Raw genomic sequence first — 18,338 nt, 5'->3', positions numbered from 1 at the left:
TCCAAAAGCAGAAGCTGCTTCTGGTCATTCAGACTCAGCATAAAATTAATCTTTAAGAAACTTTCGCAATGCATTGAAAAATTTAGAGTATATATATATATATATATATATATATATATAAGACTTAGGCAGCAATGTTTTAGATGTTTTTTCTTCCTTTGTTATTATTAGGGTCATTTGTAAGGCCTTTGGTCTGTAGATAGGTAGGTAGGGAGTTTTCTACTGCCATCTGTTGATGAATTAGGAGTAGAATTGAAGTCCACAGGAGAACAAGCTTGCTCCCACCATCCTTTGGTGAGTAAGAGTGAACTGAAGCTTGGAAAATAGTCTTCATCAGCTTTCCTCAGGAAGCTCTTCAGGACACAACAGAAATGCCTGCAAAACCCCAATGGCATGGAAGGAAATAAAGGTTCTGCTTTGTGGTTAGGACTCTGCTCAAAGGTCATGCGATTGATCCCATCCTGCCGCCAAAGGTTTTGCAAGGAAATGATACAGATGTGACTGTAAGAAGGCATCTTTGCAGTAAAGAGCACTTCGTTAAAGTGGCAGAAGATAGCAGCAGAAAATTTAATTATGGTTGTTAATGTGCACTCTGACATGTCCTAAAGACTTCAGAAGCTAGCCTGAAAGTGCAGTGGATCAAAACACAGTTTTAAATATGCATGGTGTCTCACAGTTACTGTATTGCAAAAAGACAAAGAGAAACATACATATTCAGACTCAATATTTGAAGGACAATGATTCTAGCTGAATAAGAACATTGCTGTTTACTAGATAATTTTTGCAGATGCACAGACTGAATATGCATACATCTGTGTTCATTACCAATTTTGGACAGAAATATAGGAAGATTAGTACCGCAATAATGTTTTTTATCTTTTATTTTTATAGACATTCATTCCTAATCCATGATCATTGCACAGAATTACATAAATATTTTCGGTATTAAAATCTGATTTATAAGAAAGCACGATTTCTAGCAGACTAGTAGATCTACTTTTTCTGCTTGCTTTTAGCATCAAGTCAGCTTTTGTAACACCCTTTCTTCAGTATTCACTGTAATTTGACTTAACATTCATCAGTACTTCTACATTGCTAGGAAGAATTAAGTTAATTGTCCGTTTCTTTATCTTTTCTTGCGAAAAAAAAAAGTGAGAAAGTCTTATATAAACCCTTTTAAAATTTTTAAATCAACTGGGACTAGCAGCAATCTGCCCCAAGTACCAGTTTAAGAGTAGACAGTAGAAAAAGGTGATATCTAGCTTCAACTGTTCATTAATAGAATTAAGTATATTCAGTTATCTTTGAAGGAAGTTTATTAGTTTCTGTTCTGCTCTCTGCGTGACTGCTGATGTGACACATATCTCCAGCCTTTACTGGCTGGGAATTAGTGATTTACAAAACTCATGAGGTGGTAAGTTTTCTTATAAACAACTGGCTAATTTGTTCCTGGGACACTTTTTTGTGCCAGTTGTCAAAGCTTTGGGAGGCTTATAGAAAACAAGTTTCACTCAGAAAGAAAGAAAAAAACAAAACAAAACAAAACAAAGCAAAACAAAAAAGATCTCAAATTAAAATTGAAGTTCTCCTCCTGAAACCCAAATACTTAACATAAAACACAGAGAACTGGCAATTCTGAGTCGGAATGATCACTCATTCCATACTGCAACCTGAAAACTGATCCCCTTGTAAACTGCTTAGATCATGTGAAGACTTGATCGGTAAATCACCGAGAGACCTAGTCACCTGAGAGTATCTCAGATCTCCAGGGTAACACAACCTGCTGAGAACTACAACTAGCATCAGGGAACTAAAGAAGTGATATGACAAAGGAATATTAGTTTATCTAATATATTTTACTGTGATCAGAGAGACAAAACACTGGTACCAAGATTTTCTGTTGTTCTTTTCTCCCCCATTTCCCATATTTTCACACTGCTGTACTTGACCATCTTCTCTCCTTCAGTTTGCTACTGCTGGCAGAGCCAGTCTGGGCACAGAGCCTAAGTTAATACATTCATTGGATTATGCTCTGCCTCACCTTTAATGCTGACACATTTCCCTAGTGAGAGCAGTCTCACTCATAGGAAAGCACTGAACTAAAGGACTAAAGTGCAATTGGTGTTTTACTAATTGTTCACATAAACCAGTGGCTGACATAATCTTCTAGAGCTTTCCTCACATAGATTATTGGGTTGTTTTATGCAATGTTGATATATTTTTCTTTGTTTTATATCTCAGTTCAGTACTTGCATTTGAGTGAACATTGCATATTAAGAGGCCCATAGAAGGCATTTTGTTTTTCTAGGCCTTTTAAATGGAGGTTAAACATCCTTGCAAAGGTCAAGTAGAGCTCCAAGAAATTTCCTTCAGATAACTTGACAGAAAGATTACAAATAAAGCTTTTATTTTAAAATTCAAATACAAATTCTATAGCAAAAATTGATTATTCTATTTCCTTCAGCTTTTTTCTCCATGAGGATCTTTCTTCCCAAATTTGCCTGATGTTGGGCCCTTCTAAACTAGTAGCTAAATTTTCCCTGAATGTCTAATTCTTTATGTCTAAGAACTACATCAGTGAACAGCCCAAATTTGGTCACATATTTGATGTTTCTCTTTATTGTATATGAAAGGCACAGTCTTGCAATGTTTTCCTTGTTTCCTCTCCTACTACCTCCACAACACAGTAACCTTCACACTGAATGAGAATAGCTGGATACAGCTTCCTGCATGGCTTCTCAATTGCTGGCAATTTAGTTGGCCAGATGGGGTTTCTGTGGAGAAATGTGTAGGCTAAGTGTGCCCCTACAGAGCTCTTGGCTCCTGCCGACTCAGCAAGCGAAGGACACAATCAAATAGTAAAATTTGCACTTCTTTTCTCACCTTCTTTATATCCCCCTTCTATTTTCTCTATTTTCTCTCTTTCCACTCATCCAGGACTGTGTCTGTACTACTCTTTCAGGTGACTTTTTTTTTTTTCCTCTAGTTAGGATCTGCAGTACCTTGAAATTAAGGGAATCTTTACCAGTCTTACTCTAAGTTCCTACAGGGAAAATGTGAAGTCACAGAGACTAAAATGAGGCATGAAGCTTTAGCAGACGCACGAAGCAGAAGCCGTGTGTGTAGATAATATGAAATGGTAACACAGAGCTCTTCAGCCAGGAATGGAAGATAGCACAGTGTCTGCATATTGTCTCTGTATGAGTAGCAGAGTGAGGCATCAGTTGGTTTCTGCTCTTACTGATACTAGGGAAGCATTAAGAGCAGGAGCAGCAGCTGAGATATAATTTTTTTTTTTTTTTCCGGAGAAGCCTTAAAAAAGACTAAGTGAGGGCAGATATTGAGGGAAATGAGATTTAAGCCCCATTATAAATGGAAATGTCTTCAAATAGAGTAATTTTGAAAATGTACTGAGGCACCAGTCCATTTAAAAGTTGTGGGAACGCATTCATTAGCCACGCTAAAGTAAAGGAAGGAAAGTCCCATAATACACGCTTACATTTACAACTGGTTGACTTCAGAATGCCTAAAATTGGCACGCAGATATTTTTATAAGTGATAGACAGCTCTGGGAAACAAAACAGTGAAGAAATCCAGGCAATCAAACAAAACACCTTATCAAGAGTAAGCTACAAGCAAATGGGATTCTGGCCACAGTATACTTGTACATCAAATATGAGAGTTTGGATCTCTGACATCCCTCTTTAAAATAGAAATGTCCTTTTTTTAGAAAGGTATGCTTTTTTCTTCATACGTATGTCTCAAGTCCCACAAAACAGACACAAGGTGAGAATACTTTTGTCTCTAGTTTCCAGTCAGATTTAATGAAGAATCACTATCAGAAATCTTACTATTATAAAGATAAAACAAGAGCTGAATATTTAAAAACTTTCTTTCCCCTTTACAAAGAGAAAAATATTATTTTTAAAGTAGTATTTAATGACTGATTAGTCCTCAGTCTGGTCCAGAGATCAGGTTTTTTGAATCATCAAGTCAGATATGACAGTGGCCTTGAATTGTGTTTTTGTTGAGAATGCTTGTGTGGTGAGAAAGTACTGTTACATGGGCTGTTCTCAGTCTCAGACCTTAAATTTCCAGCATGACTGAGGATCAGTAACGATGTTTCCATTCTTCTACAGGCAGTTAGTTGATGTCCAATCCTTCTTGCTAATTACAAACAAAACTATTTTCTAAAAAGCTACTATTTCTGATTTTAGAGTACACATAACAGAAATGAAAGCAGCCTGAATTATTAGTTCCAAGTCCTTCTACCAATGAATCTAACCTGAGAAAATTGATGATATTCTGTACATCACTGATAAATAATTTTGATGTCCCATTGACAATTTTAGCAGTTTATAGAATTTTATATCTGTCAGCAGCTGCTTGCCAAATATTTTCTTGCTATTATCCGGTAACCAAATACACATATATTCATAAATTTATACACACAAACATATGTATATATGTTAGGTAGGAATCTCTGAAATTGGGCTTAGGTAATTCAGTTTATCTGTTATGACTTTCTTCCATTTTCCTCAACAGGAAAATAGTCTAAAGTTTACTGACCTACGTTCTCAAGGTTCTTTCTTCCTACCTGACATATAGCATAATGGACACAAGGCTTGCCGTAAGTTGGAGGAAGGGTGGAAGTGTAAATGAGTTTTGCTGGAGGAAAAGGAAGGACATAAAATTTACCTAATTCTATAGCTTAATAGTTAAAATACTTAGTTGAATATAGGGTGGCTGTATATCAAATGACTTTAAATTTTTCTGAATTGCTTATATGTTTTACATTACATATTCCTTTGAGAAAATGTATTGGGTTTGCATGGCAAGGTTTTGGTAGAGGGGGGTTATAGGTGGTGTTTCTATGAGAAGCTGGTAGAAGCTTCCCCCATGTCCAACAGGGCCAATGCCAGACAGCTCCAAGGTGGAGACACCACTGGCCAGGGCTGAGCCCATCAGTGACAGTGGTAGCACCTCTGTGGCAACAAATTTAAGAGGGGAAAAAAAAACATGCACAATGGCAACTGCAGCCACAGAGTGAGAATATGTGAGAGAAACAAACTCTGCAGACACCAAGGTCAGCGAAGAAGGAGAGGGAGGAGCTGCTCCAGGAACCAGAGCAGGGATACCCCTGCAGCCCGTGGTAAAGACCATGGTGAGGCAGGCTGTCCCCTGCAGCCCATGGAGGTTAATGGTGGAACAGATCTCCACCTGCAGCCTGTGGAAGACCCCAGGCTGCAGCAGGGGGATGCCTAAAGAAGGCTGTGACCCCATGGGAAGCCTGTGCTGGAGAAGGCTCCTGGCAGGACCTGTGGAGAAAGGAGCCCATGCTGGAGCAGATTTGCTGGCAGGACTTGTGATCCCTTGGGGGGAACCACACCGGAGCAGTCTGTTCCTGAAGAACTGCACTCCATGGAAGGGACCCATGCTGGAACAGTTTGGGAGAAGTTCATGGAGGGCTATCTCCCATGGGAGGGACCCCACCCTGGAGCAGGGGAAGAGAACAAGGAGGAAGAAGCAGCAGAAACATGCGATGAACTGACCACAATCTATCTTTCCCCTGCATCGCTGAGGAGGAGCAGGTAGAGAAATCAAGAGTGAAGTTGAGCCTGGGAAGAAGGGAGGGGTGGGGGATGGTGTTTTAAGATTTTTTTTTTATTTCTCATTACCCTACTCTGATTTGATTGGCAATAAATTAAGCTACTTTTCACAAGTTGAGTCTGGTTTGCCTGTAACAGTAATTGGTTAATGATCTCTCCCTGTGCCTATCCATGACTCTACCCACCAGTTTCCCTGTCTTCCTGTCTCTACCCACCAGTCATTCATTATATTCTCCCTCACCTGTCCAGCTGAGTGGAGAGGGAGTGGTACAGTGTCTTTGGGGGCACCTGGCATCCAGCCAAAGTCAACCCCCCCCAGAGATATCCCTGGAGGAAGGGAACTGACTCAGGTCTTCTCTTTCACAGATAGCTATTCCAACCTAGCCTAACCCCAGTAAAGTTGCTGAAGGCAATTTAACTGGTCACCCACATTTTTCTTTACAGAACAGTATTTAGTTGTCACTACAGCTATGTTGTCTCTTTCTAACTGCTAATGACCATTTCTAATTCCTTGCATGTAATCCATGTCTGAATCTTCTATCTTTCAAATCTTTCCACTAAATTACATTCCATCTGTGAAGTCTATAAAGCCTTAATCATGCCTTCTAACAAATGTTATCACACTTATATAGCAAAAGATGCCCAGAGAGAAGACTAGAACATTTAGGAACTTCTACCATCTGTGCATCTCCCACTTATGCTTATTCAAGAGTACTTTCCCCCACCCCAGATCCTTCTTCTCCAAAGTGTTTTATACCTAAATGCATTTCCTTTTGTACAGATAGGGATCTTTGCTGTCCTCTGTCTGAAATAGATATTACTATATGCCATACAATTATAATAAAAGAATGTTGTTAGGGTCAAAAAAATAAATGCTCATTTCCTAGTTAGAAAATTATCAAAATGAAGTTATAGATGGAATCATAGTTCCACTCACTTGTACTTGACATAGTCTTTCATTAGAGTCATATTTTTTCGCCTCAAGATCCCTACTTTCTCAGTTGTAGAGAATTGACCTCTAAAGGAGGAAAACAGTGTTTTGTAGTATTGGAACATCATACTTTGAAGCTGAACACTGACACTCTCCTCCTTCACAGAATTCCCCCATAATATTTTGACTGTGATTTCACCTATTTCTGTGTTCTTACTTGACATCCTGATACTGTTTTGCAGAACAGTTAGCATGCCCAAACATATCTTATGTCAGTGAAAGTTTTGGCTTGCACATGTAAAAGCTATGTAATTGTAAGCATTCCCCAAAATATGCACATAAAAAGCTCAAATTAGATATCCTAAATCTGTGGATATTTTTGACCTCCATCACTGTATTACCTTCATGTTTATAATACTGGAATCATAATAACCCCCAGTATAATACAGTTCTTCACAGATTAAATAACATTTTTGAAATTTGTAGACAATGCAATGATATTCATCATAAAAACTTCCATTTAATAATTCTGTATCCAGGATGTTATTTGAACAGTATGCAGTAAATATGGCCTTGAGACAAACGCTGAACATGGAAAAAAATATTAAATAGTTTCTTATTAAATCCAACCTTACACATTTGTTCTGTGCAATTAAATAAAAATATGCTTTAATTTATTAAAATGTATTTGTTTATTTAATATGTATTTGTTCATTTGTGTTTTATTTATTTATTTGATTCCAAATTGAAATGCAGTGAAGAAAGACTATGGGAACATCTAATTAAATTGCAACCGAAAATTGCAATGGACAGTGCATTGGCATCTAAATTAAGGGTCTGATGACAGTATTATTCTGATATTTTATCATTTATGAGTGTTTTATCTGGCAATATAAATAGTGTTCTTGATAATAGTTTGGGTTTTTTTTATATTAATTCTTTTGCTATATCATTTCCCAGCCAAAACCCAAACAAACAAATTGAAAACACAACAAAAGTTTAATCATATGCTATATTAGTAATGCTTACATGCTTGGCCATCAGGACCATATCATTCTGATCAGATGAATAAACCTTTGTTATCTGAACAGCTAAATATATACAATATCACCCTTGTTTATGGAGAGCATAAATGGGATAATTTTATAGTAAATTTCACAGTTATTTTTTTACATTATTGATATTTAGGGCAGTCAATAACCTTTCTTCATCTTTTCTCTCTCTTCAGATCTAACTTTCATTCCTTTGTGTTCAAACATGGCAGCTTCCTGCTCCACACTGCTATGTCCCAAAAGAGAAGTCACCTAATGCTGGAGAAAGTAGTTTCCAGGCAAGGAGCTGAAATTGTCAAGAAAGTATTAGTCAACCATATGTTGGACTACACCCAATATGAATGAAATCTTTGGGGAATTTATTTTCTAAAAATGTAAAATCTTTACCAATCTTATGTAAAATTCAGTCTTAGTGGATTGCAACTTGAACAAACTTGGGTGGATAGATTTTAATTTTCAGAAAAAAAACCAAAAGCTAGTCTTTTGAAAGCTTAAGTTCATAGAGAAATGTATGAAAGTGCTGAAATTATTTAAATAAGATTGTCTAAAAATTTAATCATGGGTAAAATAACCTAGCTTCATTATCAAATATCATTGAATCAGTCTGACTTTTTTCAAAAATTTAACTGTAGCTTCAGACGTAGAAAGAAGTTATGTGCTAAACCTCAATAAAGAAACTAAAAGAGGGATTTATTATTTGAAGTGTCATGAAGTCATAATACCTGATGTTATCATTCTTACTTATAACTTTCAGACTAGTAATAACACCAAGTTAAGTCAATAACTTCTTCCAGGAATGACACATATGAAAACTAGAAAACTTTTCTTCTCATTACTTTGCGTTCATGAACTTTTTGGAACTGTAGTAAATTAAATATATCTTCTTTGAATCATGCTAGGAGTCATGTAGTGTCCCTTGAGAAAAAAAAAAAAAAAAAAAAAGATTAAGAAGTTTAGTACAAAAATGTAAAAATGTTTTTTTTTTAAAAAAAAAAAAAAAAAAAACCAACCTTAATAAATAAAAGATTTATAACTTAGTTAAAAAAAAAAAAAAAAAGTATTCACCCAGCTGTGATGATCTATAGTTCTAAAATTAAAATTGGAACTCCTTCAGCTTTCTGAAATCTTCTTTTTATCATTTCTTCCTTATAAAATTTTAATTACATTTGTTCATAAAATTTTTAAAAAGCCACCATATTTCCCTATCTTCACCCCCCCCATTATTCTATTTCTAATCCTTTCTTTCTAATCTATCTCTCTAAACTTCTCCAAGGTACTTGATAGAAAAATCTTCATGGAATGATTTATCCTAGTATATGGACCTTGCTTGTTCATCAAGGACTTAAAATATATAGAGATATAGATATACTTTCTGTATATTCAGTCTGGTAGCATCTGGTAACTGGTAGCATTTCTCTTCATTTGGATTAACCTTTGAAATCCTAGACAGCTCTGTTCTTGTAAAATGACAAATCCATGCATGCTTTCAGTTTCTTTTCACCTGGTTTTCCTTCCATCCATGCACTATTCAATAGTTTGAAAGTACTAAATTCCTTTTAGTCAGATATAGACTCTTTTGTCCTGGAATGACCTACCCACGTTTTCACACTCATTCTCCTTCTTTCAATATGAAGCATTCAGATGTGCAAAATAATGAACTTGAAGATGAGTGATGTAAATAGTATGTAAGCAATATATAGACAAGACAGACACACAGACATACAGTGGCAAAATAGCAGAATATGTAAATAGTATCTCACCTTGTAGACTTTAATGAGGTGTCAGACGTAAGCCTTCAGATTTTATTCAGAAAATTGCTAAAAAACCAATGGCTTCACTTTTGCAGAACATGCTGTAAATAAGCAAAAAATAAGTAAAATTATAATTACTTGCCTAGAGATACCCAAATAAATTTTACAGTTTCACATTTCAACAAGGATTGTGATGCTGAAGGGAGGAAAACGATCAATGAAAGTAAAGGTGTGGAAGAATTATCACATCTGAAATGCAATTAATTTAAAGATTACAAAATACTCAAAGCAAAGAGTACTGATAACCTTCACTACAGAATCCTGAAGGACTTAATACATACACCTGAAGGGTCTAGAACAAGGATTCTTAGTAAGTATATCAGAATGATCATTTATGGAAAGTAGCAAATGGCCTGCTTACATTTCAGAAGCAAAGCTGAAGGAGAGGAAATAAATAGATCTCTCAATATGATTTCTTGATGGTTTTAGAATGTAAAGCTACAGAGTAAATTTTGAAACAAAGAACTAGTAACGGTACAGAAATAGAGAGCAAACCTAGTAAAATCTATTTGAAGGTTTCCAAGAGTAGATGATACCATTTACCTGATATCTTTCTTTAATAATTTATCTTCTAACCAAGGCAAGCGGAGAAGATCTCACCTGTCTGGATTTCAAAACAGGTTTTGACACTATCTGATAGGAAAAGTGTTAGTGAAGATTGAGAAAATAAATAAGTGACTAATTAGGAGAGGACAACTGTGTTAGGTGTTTGTATTGTTATATGGAAGCTGTTAAGGGCTTCTTCTTGGGCTGTACTGCAATAGGATTTTTTGATATGTAAATACTAGAACACAAAAACTTGGAGCATGATGCTGAAATTTGTTTGTAAAACAACTCTGAGAATCACTGAAATTATAAAAACATTCAGAAAGAATCAAGTGACTTTGATGACTTCTATAATAGAAATGGAATTAAACGTAATAGTACAAAGAGCAGTGTAACAAGATTTTCAGCTATAAACTGTGAGTTTATCAGCTGGAAATGACTGAGAGAAAAAGAAAGATCCAGCCAATCTACAAGTGAAAAAATGTCACTTAAACATGTTATAGCTATGAAATATGCTAATATGGGGTATTATACAAGGTATTTCTAGTAAAGAAAGGGAAGTTTAATGCTATTATATGAGGTAGAATACATCTTCATGATGGAAATCATGAACAGTTCCTGTTCTCCATATTAAAGAAAGATTCACTGAAAGCTTCACTAAAAATGCAGTGGATGCAAAGGGGAAGTCTGTCAGCATGATGTCAGGAATGCAGAACTTAATTCATGAGAGGAAATTGAAAAATCTTGTATTATTTTGCAAACAAAACCAAGATGAAATGTTCTCTGTAAACACATACATGGGTAGAAAGAGCCTGCAGATGTTTATAGTGATGTATTAAACTTTGAGATCAATATCAATATAAGAATTTTACATAGATATAAATATATATTTAAAAAAAAAAAATATGTTTTTTTATGCAACATGAGTGCTTGCACTAGTAGAGGATAGGAGTCAGCACCCAAGGATAAACTGCTAGTTTACTCTCAGTTATAAACATGATCTCTGTGGTCAGGCAAAATAGCATTTACACCACCAAGTGGTTTAGTGGCATCTATCTTGATTAAAATGCACATCATTTTCTTCTTCACTCATCTGCTTAAGATCTACATGAACGCTTTAAACATCATTCACTCACTAGGTGCCTAATGCAAAGCTTATTTAGTCAAAGTACTTCCATTGACTTCTGTATGCTTTGGATTAGATTGTATAACCTTACCCATCAACCAGCTGCTTCAGGCTTCCAGTTTTATCACAATATTAGACTGCTTTTCTCTTTTCCCCAAGATCTTAAAAGGCAGAAAAAGAGGTATACTTTGGTTTGCCCTGACTGTTCTTTAATGTGCTTAGATTGCAGTTATTTCCTGCTGAGCCCTGGATGAGGTTTAGTTTGTTGAAGAGCAACTTTTTAATCATCTCACAGAATGAGTGAACTGGAAGATATGTCAGGCTTCTATCAGAAGATGAAAAATGTGGAAACTTATCAGAACCTCTCTTCCTCTAGATATATCGTAGGTCATAAAAACCTACTCTGTACAGTACTTATTACTCTTGTAAAAGAAGTTAAAAATGTAATTATGCAAAGGATGATCACCAAGAAACTTTGCAAAACAGTTAATGCAGGAGTAAAAGTATGGCTGCCTGTGCATGGCAAAAAGTGCAGAAGAGGCAGCAGGAGAACAAACTATTTCAAAGACAGGCTACATAATTTTCCCCACAGAAAGGGTGGCTACAAACCCTTCACTCTTATTTTGGAGAATTAAGGTAGCAGTGCAAAACACTTCAGAAGCAAAGCTGATCAGGGTTGTACCAGCATATAGATCAGTACTTAACAGCCTAAAATATATTTGGCTACTGGATGGACTTAGTGGCTTTATTTTTTTCCTATTGGTGCTTACAGGATCCTTTTTTAGGGTGATATAAGCAGGGCCCTCCCCAGACTCTAATTCTCATCTTGTGTAAATGACAAAACTCTTCACTAGAGCTGTACAGTACAGGCATGGATATCTATGTTTATGTTTTAATCTAGTTCGCGGAAAGGTGTAAGGGACTCCACCTCTTCACACCTGCTTTCTCTTGCTCACAGTTAACAGCAGATGGTATCAGGTGAATAGTCCTTACTTTTTTCTGTGAATAGTCATGCCTCTGTTAGGGTCAAACAAAACATTAAGGAAAAAATGGTACACTTCTGCACTGTACAGCTAAATAATGGTTATAACAATATGAGCAATAAGAGTCCTAGTGTTGCATTTTTCATATGGTCAAAGAAATTGCAAGACTAACATTATGAAATACCTAGTAAAGCAGTTTTAATCATTGCAGAATAAGGTCAAATAGACTACCCAATAAGCAATGAACAGCCTGGTCCTATTCTAAATTAATTTCCTTGCCACCATATTTATTTCCCTAATTTATAATAACTGTGTATTTATATGACCCTTATTTCATCCAAAGAGCAATGATTATTTTTGATGAAGTAGACTGAAATATCAAAGCTCCAAAACAAGTGAGTATATATGTAGACTTAAAAATTATATTTTAGATATAGCCAATAACATATATTAGCGTTAACTTACAGAAGGAAATAGAGCGCCACAGAATTCAATTATCCATAACAGCATTTGAATTTTAATATCAAAGGTTCTTCCTCTGAACTCTGCAGAGCTGCCATCTTGCTTGGATATTTTCTCTTATACTCAACAGGCAGCTGACACAGTAGATTCACAAAGGCATACCAGATCTTTTATACTATCCTGAATTATATTAATAATAAATTAAACCCGCACAGGATGCACTAGGAATATCAGACAAAAGATTTTATGATCTGGTGTTTCTCATTTAAAAATGAAAGAAAACTAACTCACAGAAAAGACATTTGCAGCATATTAAAGACAAAAAAGAAAAAAAAAAAAAAAAAAACATAAAAAACCCACACAAACAAAATGTAGAGCATAGAACTGAAAAATAATATAGGTTGAGGAGTCTTCAAGTGTGTAGAGGCAAAATAGTTTTACAATGTCTGTGTACTCAGTCGTGTATATAAGGCATAGCTGACAAATAAGTGGGAGCAGAAGCTTGAGAATAACTATATTTCAATATATCTATAACAGTTTAGTATATTTTACTGCTATCCATCAAATTTCATGATACAAGACTTTCCTGTATGTATGTAGCTCTCTGGAAATCAAACTTGTTTTAAACTATCTTCACAATGAGCTGCTTTGATGTTTCAGCAGTCCATTAAATAAAGCAGGAATGATTGCCACTTATCCAATGACAAATACTCAGGTGAATCCAGAATATATTAAAAAACCCCTATCTTATAGAAGTGCAAAACTGTGGTCTGATGAACTTAATCTGGAAAGACCCATTTGTTAGTGGCTTGCTGGGTGACTGAGTAGGTCATTGCATTTCCTTTTATCTCATAGGTATGATTTACAAAGCACGTTGAGACCTTCAGTGTGCTCACTATCAATATCAACCTTGGAAACCTTATATCAAAAAAATCCTATATTATTTCCAAAAGTAACTGTGGTCTTCTCTGCTAGTGAATACATATGCATATCAACCATGCCCATTTAATATTTCCAGTGACAATGAACACATTTTTCTTTCTTCGTCAGTGCTACCTGGTTCTCACACATTTCATTTAAATTAAATCCAGCTGTAATTATCTCTCCTGGATATCTCATTGTATCTCTTTATGAGAATATATACTAATGATTCATAATTTCCCTCCATTTTTGATAAGAATTCATTCAAACTCATCTTAAATGCTGCTTTTTTTTTTTTTTTCCCTATAGTTAACTTTGCATTTAGAGAAATTGAACAATAGTTTAATTAAAAAATAAATCTATAAAATAATGGGGCTGGGTGCAGCACTCATTTATACCCCTGCAAATCCAGGAAAACCAGTAAGTTGTATATGAAGTATAAATCTAACCAAAGTCTGCCTTCCCGCATAAAAATTCATATGCTTTTTTAAGACTTTTCATTATTTTTCTCTTCTGATTTTAAGCACAATCTGTCTGTCATTTCTGTGTGATTTTGAATGGTTAGCTTTTTTGTCAGTATCTGGGAAAAAAAAAAAAAAAAAAAAAAAAAAAAAAAAGAAAACCTCAAACTTAGTCATTGTGATTTGTAAGGAATACATATACACTGCAAAAATCCTCATAAACAAAATCACAACCGCTTCTGTTAAATGTTACTTTTCATCAGTCTTTATAAAGGTGAGAACTCAGAAATGTTGATGGAATCATGCCTATGCAAGAACCTTTTATTTTGAACAGACCTCAAATATTTCTTTAAGAATGAGTAATCATGTGAGATTTAACCACTGTTATCCAACACAGATTATTTTTGCTCTGTCAGTAACTTTTAAGGTGTATTATCTAGCTCAAAATTCTCACAGAGTGTAAAAGAGAGGATTTAAACAAAGTAACTGGTTCCATGCTTAGCTAGCATTCAGTTAAATAAGCACAGATGTAGTTGTTATCCGCTTAAAAGTAAATCTGTGATTTCCTTATTTAAACGCTGAAGTTCTAACGTCCACCAGAAACGCTGTTGCTGCAATGAATAATTTAATCACTTCTGCCTATTGCATGCTACTACACAGCAAGCATATTTGCAAGGCTGTGAAAGACACCGGGCAAGTGTCAGCACTCCCTGTAACTCAGCCGACCTCCCAGTATATTCACTGCAATGAACTCAGGGAGCTCTGGAGCGGCCAGAGGGAAACTGTGGTAGGGAAGGGAGGTGAAGAGATCACAACAGAATTGCACCAGATCAGCGCGACACTTCAGAAAGATGAAAGGTCAACGCGGGCTTAGTGCTGTCGTGGTGTCATTTCATCTGTTCGTCCCTTGGTGGAGTTCTTGAGTTAGTTTCTCCCTTCCGTCAGATGTCTTTAACTGCTTTATGTGGGGCTTTTGTCCTTGTTTTTACCCTGTCATGTTTACTGTATTTAACCGTTTCCTCGTATTATTATTAATATGTTACTTTCAAGCGACATTTTTTTTTCCTTCGGGAGCAGCTTCTTCATTGTGTGCGTGCCTGTGTGCGCTCAATTAGTAATCCGTAGTATATATTTGTTAATGTACAGAGTGGTATGGATATGTAAATAATCTGCCTCTCTCTAACCCGAGATGGATTCCCCCTGCAGACCTCAGAAGTAATTTTCTAGTGAGAGTCACCGACATTCCTAAACTGCGAAAAACAAATTGTCGTGAGCTGAAAGCGCCAATTGCGGACGCGAATAGAGGCTCCGGCAGCAGAAACCGGACTCCGCCAAGAAATGCAGATAAACTAGACATTAATTGCATCTGCATATATTTGCGATGACCCCTGTCTTTCCAATCAACAACTACACCAACGACAACAAAGCCCCTCTGCAGAGCATCGGAAAGGGAGCTTCGGGGGCGATGCAAGGGAGCTGGGGAAGCTCCCAGGCTGCTTTAGGATTTCCCCACGTACAGCAGGCTGAGAATGTCAGCAAGACGGATTCCTTCCCACACGCAAAATGCCACCTCGGTGGCCTTATCAGATGTTCCCTTTAAGGACACAAGCTCTTATTTCCCCTCTGTATATCTCCAGCATCTCGGGCTATTTTATTTATTACAGCCGATTACATTTGTGATCCCGCTTCCCACTTGATCTCACCAGATCAGGAGGACAAAAGCCGTGGCGTGTCTGAGCGCGTGTGGGAGTCTGTGTGCACTGGGATGGGGCGCGGGGGGGGGGGGGGGGGGGGGGGGGGGGGAAGGGGGGGAGGGGGAAGCCGGAGGGACGGAGGGGGAGTAACACTGCGCAACAGATTTGCCCGAGAGGGCCAAACCTCCCCCGCCTGAAACAGCCGGGCTTGTCCCTACCGCTCCCCAAAACAGCTGTGCGCCCACGGGCCGCGGCGCCGGGAGTCCGGGGTGGCGGCGGGGGTGACTCTCCTCTCCCCCCGCACGAAGGAGAGGGACGCGGGGGGGACGCAGAGGGGGACGCGGGGGGGACGCGGCCAGCACGGCCCCGTCCCCCTCCCGGCAGCCAGGGCACGTGGAGCAGGAGCAGCGCTGCCATCCCCCATGCAGTGCACGTCGGGCCCATTTCCCACGCCGGCCGCCTGCCCTGGGGGAGGGACGCGGGGGGGGGGAGGGGGGGGAGGAGGGCGGGAATGATAGGAAAGGGGCGGGGGGGGCCGTTACCTCTGCTCCGAAAAAGGAACCAATCCACTGTGAAGGACGCAGCACTCCCGAGCAGGAAAGACACTGCACATTCAGAGAGAGATTGCATGTGAAGACACTGCAAAAAAAAAAAAAAAAAAAAAAAAATGAAAGGGAGGGGGGGTTGGGGGGGGGAGGCGCAGGCCGCATGTGAAAGGCGTAGTGTGTGTAAGAGAGGCCAGCGAGGGTAGGAAGGGAAGGGGGGGAGCGATTGCACATGGCAAGAGAAAGAAATCACTCATTCGCTTGAAAGAGGCTCTCTCAAACCAGACCGTAGTAAAAGTAGACATGGGAGACAACGGGAAAGGAGACGCAGACAAGAGGCGAGGTGTCCATGCCGTGCAACAGCCCAGAATCCGATTAAAGTTTATGGCGGGGAGGTTAAAAGCGCTTTCATCCCGCCCCTCCCCTGGCGAATACATTAAGTTTCCTGGCTGCGTTTAAAAGCACAAAGGGAAAGGAACAGCGGGGGCTTCGCCTTGCAATTGTATTGCTTATGCAGGGAGCCAGTGTAATGCAGTATGCTGGTATTTGTACGTACTGGTATGTCTGGATCTGAAACTGTGGGCAAAATTTCCTCCTCTCAGAGCTCCAGAACAGCGAGGGGGAATTTTGATAAATTCAAGTTGCTTGGCAAATATAATAGGAATTTCGTATTAATCCTACTTAACCCGCTGCGAAGATGCTGAGCTCCCGAGCCCCCCTCCTCCGTCCGGGACTGCGGCGGTGAACACTGAGCCTGCGCTGAGCCGGGCTTTCTCGCTGATGCTGCAGATATAAAGCCGAGCGTCTCCGGCATCGGCGGGGGAGGATTTTCGCGTTCTGGCGAGGCAGGGAGAGCGGCCGGGGCCGGGGGAGCAGCCCTGCAGCCACTCGGAGAGGGGAGCAGTCACCCGCTCCCCAGAGCCGGCTCCATGCGGCTCCATTCTGCCTCTCTGTGCCTCCGGACTCCCCGGGGAAAGAGGTGACAACCTTCCCTCCCTCCCACATTTACTCACCGCCCCAAATGACAAAGACACGCTGTGACCGTTGCTTTGAACCACATCAACATATCCGGCCGCTTTTCGCTCAAATATATCATCGCGATGAGAGCGCCACATCTCACTACACTCGTCTGCATGCATCTTTATTCAAAATGACCGTTTAAAAGGAGGAATGCACACGCGCGCACACAGAACCCGCAACAACTTGTTTTCCCACATGTGTTCACAGGGGGAGAGAAAGCAGCTGGATTCCTGCCTCCCGCTCGCTGCGCACACAGAAACACACGCACACACCGGTTCTCTTCTCACTGGCTGCCCCATGCTCATCCAAGTCCTTCCTCTGGCCCCAGCCCCCCGGAGTCTCCCTATTTTCCCTCCGGGATCCGGGCAGAGAGGACAGGTATATGAGCCAGGCATCGCCCAGGGCGTAGGGGCACACAAAAGCCGTAGGCGGTTAAAGGGAACAAAGTCAAAAGGAGACGCGAACTAGGGACGCTAGAATAAACAAAGTTGAGCGGAGAGCTTTAACATTAAAGTTTATTTCCCACTTACCCAGGTAGGTGACGCTACATTTTACAATTACATCGAAGCAGTAAGTCTCTGTCCGGAAATAAATCTGTTACTTCTCTACATGTGTTTATTCCACTAACCCTCTCGCCCCCTTCCTGATCATCTTCTCCGAGAGATTTTTTTTTTTTTTTTTTCCTCCTTAGAAACCCACAAACACGCTGAAAAGACACATTCAAACCATGGTAATAGGAAGAACATGAACACAAAGACCAAAAGGCTCAAACAGCACTGGGAAACAGGACGAAAGTCTGAGATCTAAGGCAGCCAGCCCCCCTTCCTCCCTGGAGTTCTATGCAGTTACAGTGACTGGAGCTATTTCACAAAAGCACCGACACGACAGGGGTAGGTGGGAATCTGTGCGAAACGAGTTGTCTTACCAGCGTGATTCCGCAAAATGCAGAGCCCCGAACGTGCACCAGCTCTGCCTAAAAGAAAGGCGAATAAACATTTGTTTTAAAAATCGTTGCTCAGTTCACAGTCTACAGAGGAGGTGGGGAGGGAAAGGGTAGGAGAGAATCACTAAAGATCGCGGGTTTGAGAAGGCAACAGCAGCAACACTCGGGCGTGTAATGAGGATCGGTTTTGAGGACTGAACTGGTGTTTTGTGATGAGCAGCTATCCCACTTGCA

The 18,338-nt window shown here is 39.1% G+C and overlaps 1 long non-coding RNA gene across 1 annotated transcript; it reads right to left on the bottom strand.

Annotated features, from left to right (window-relative positions):
- Positions 1-7,285: 7,285 nt before the first annotated feature.
- Positions 7,286-16,623, bottom strand: LOC116961032. Its single transcript, XR_004406733.2, has 4 exons — positions 16,139-16,623; positions 9,353-9,444; positions 8,315-8,507; positions 7,286-7,878 (listed from the first exon to the last, which is right to left on the bottom strand). It is a non-coding gene; the product is annotated as an uncharacterized LOC116961032 (long non-coding RNA).
- Between the last annotated feature and the right edge of the window lie 1,715 nt (positions 16,624-18,338).

This window comes from Tyto alba, unplaced genomic scaffold, assembly GCF_018691265.1.
Source record: "Tyto alba isolate M040663 unplaced genomic scaffold, T.alba_DEE_v4.0 Super-Scaffold_6, whole genome shotgun sequence".
Classification (NCBI taxonomy): domain Eukaryota; kingdom Metazoa; phylum Chordata; class Aves; order Strigiformes; family Tytonidae; genus Tyto; species Tyto alba.
The sequence above is the reverse complement of the archived record's forward strand: the minus strand, read 5'-3'. Positions and strand labels throughout refer to the sequence as shown.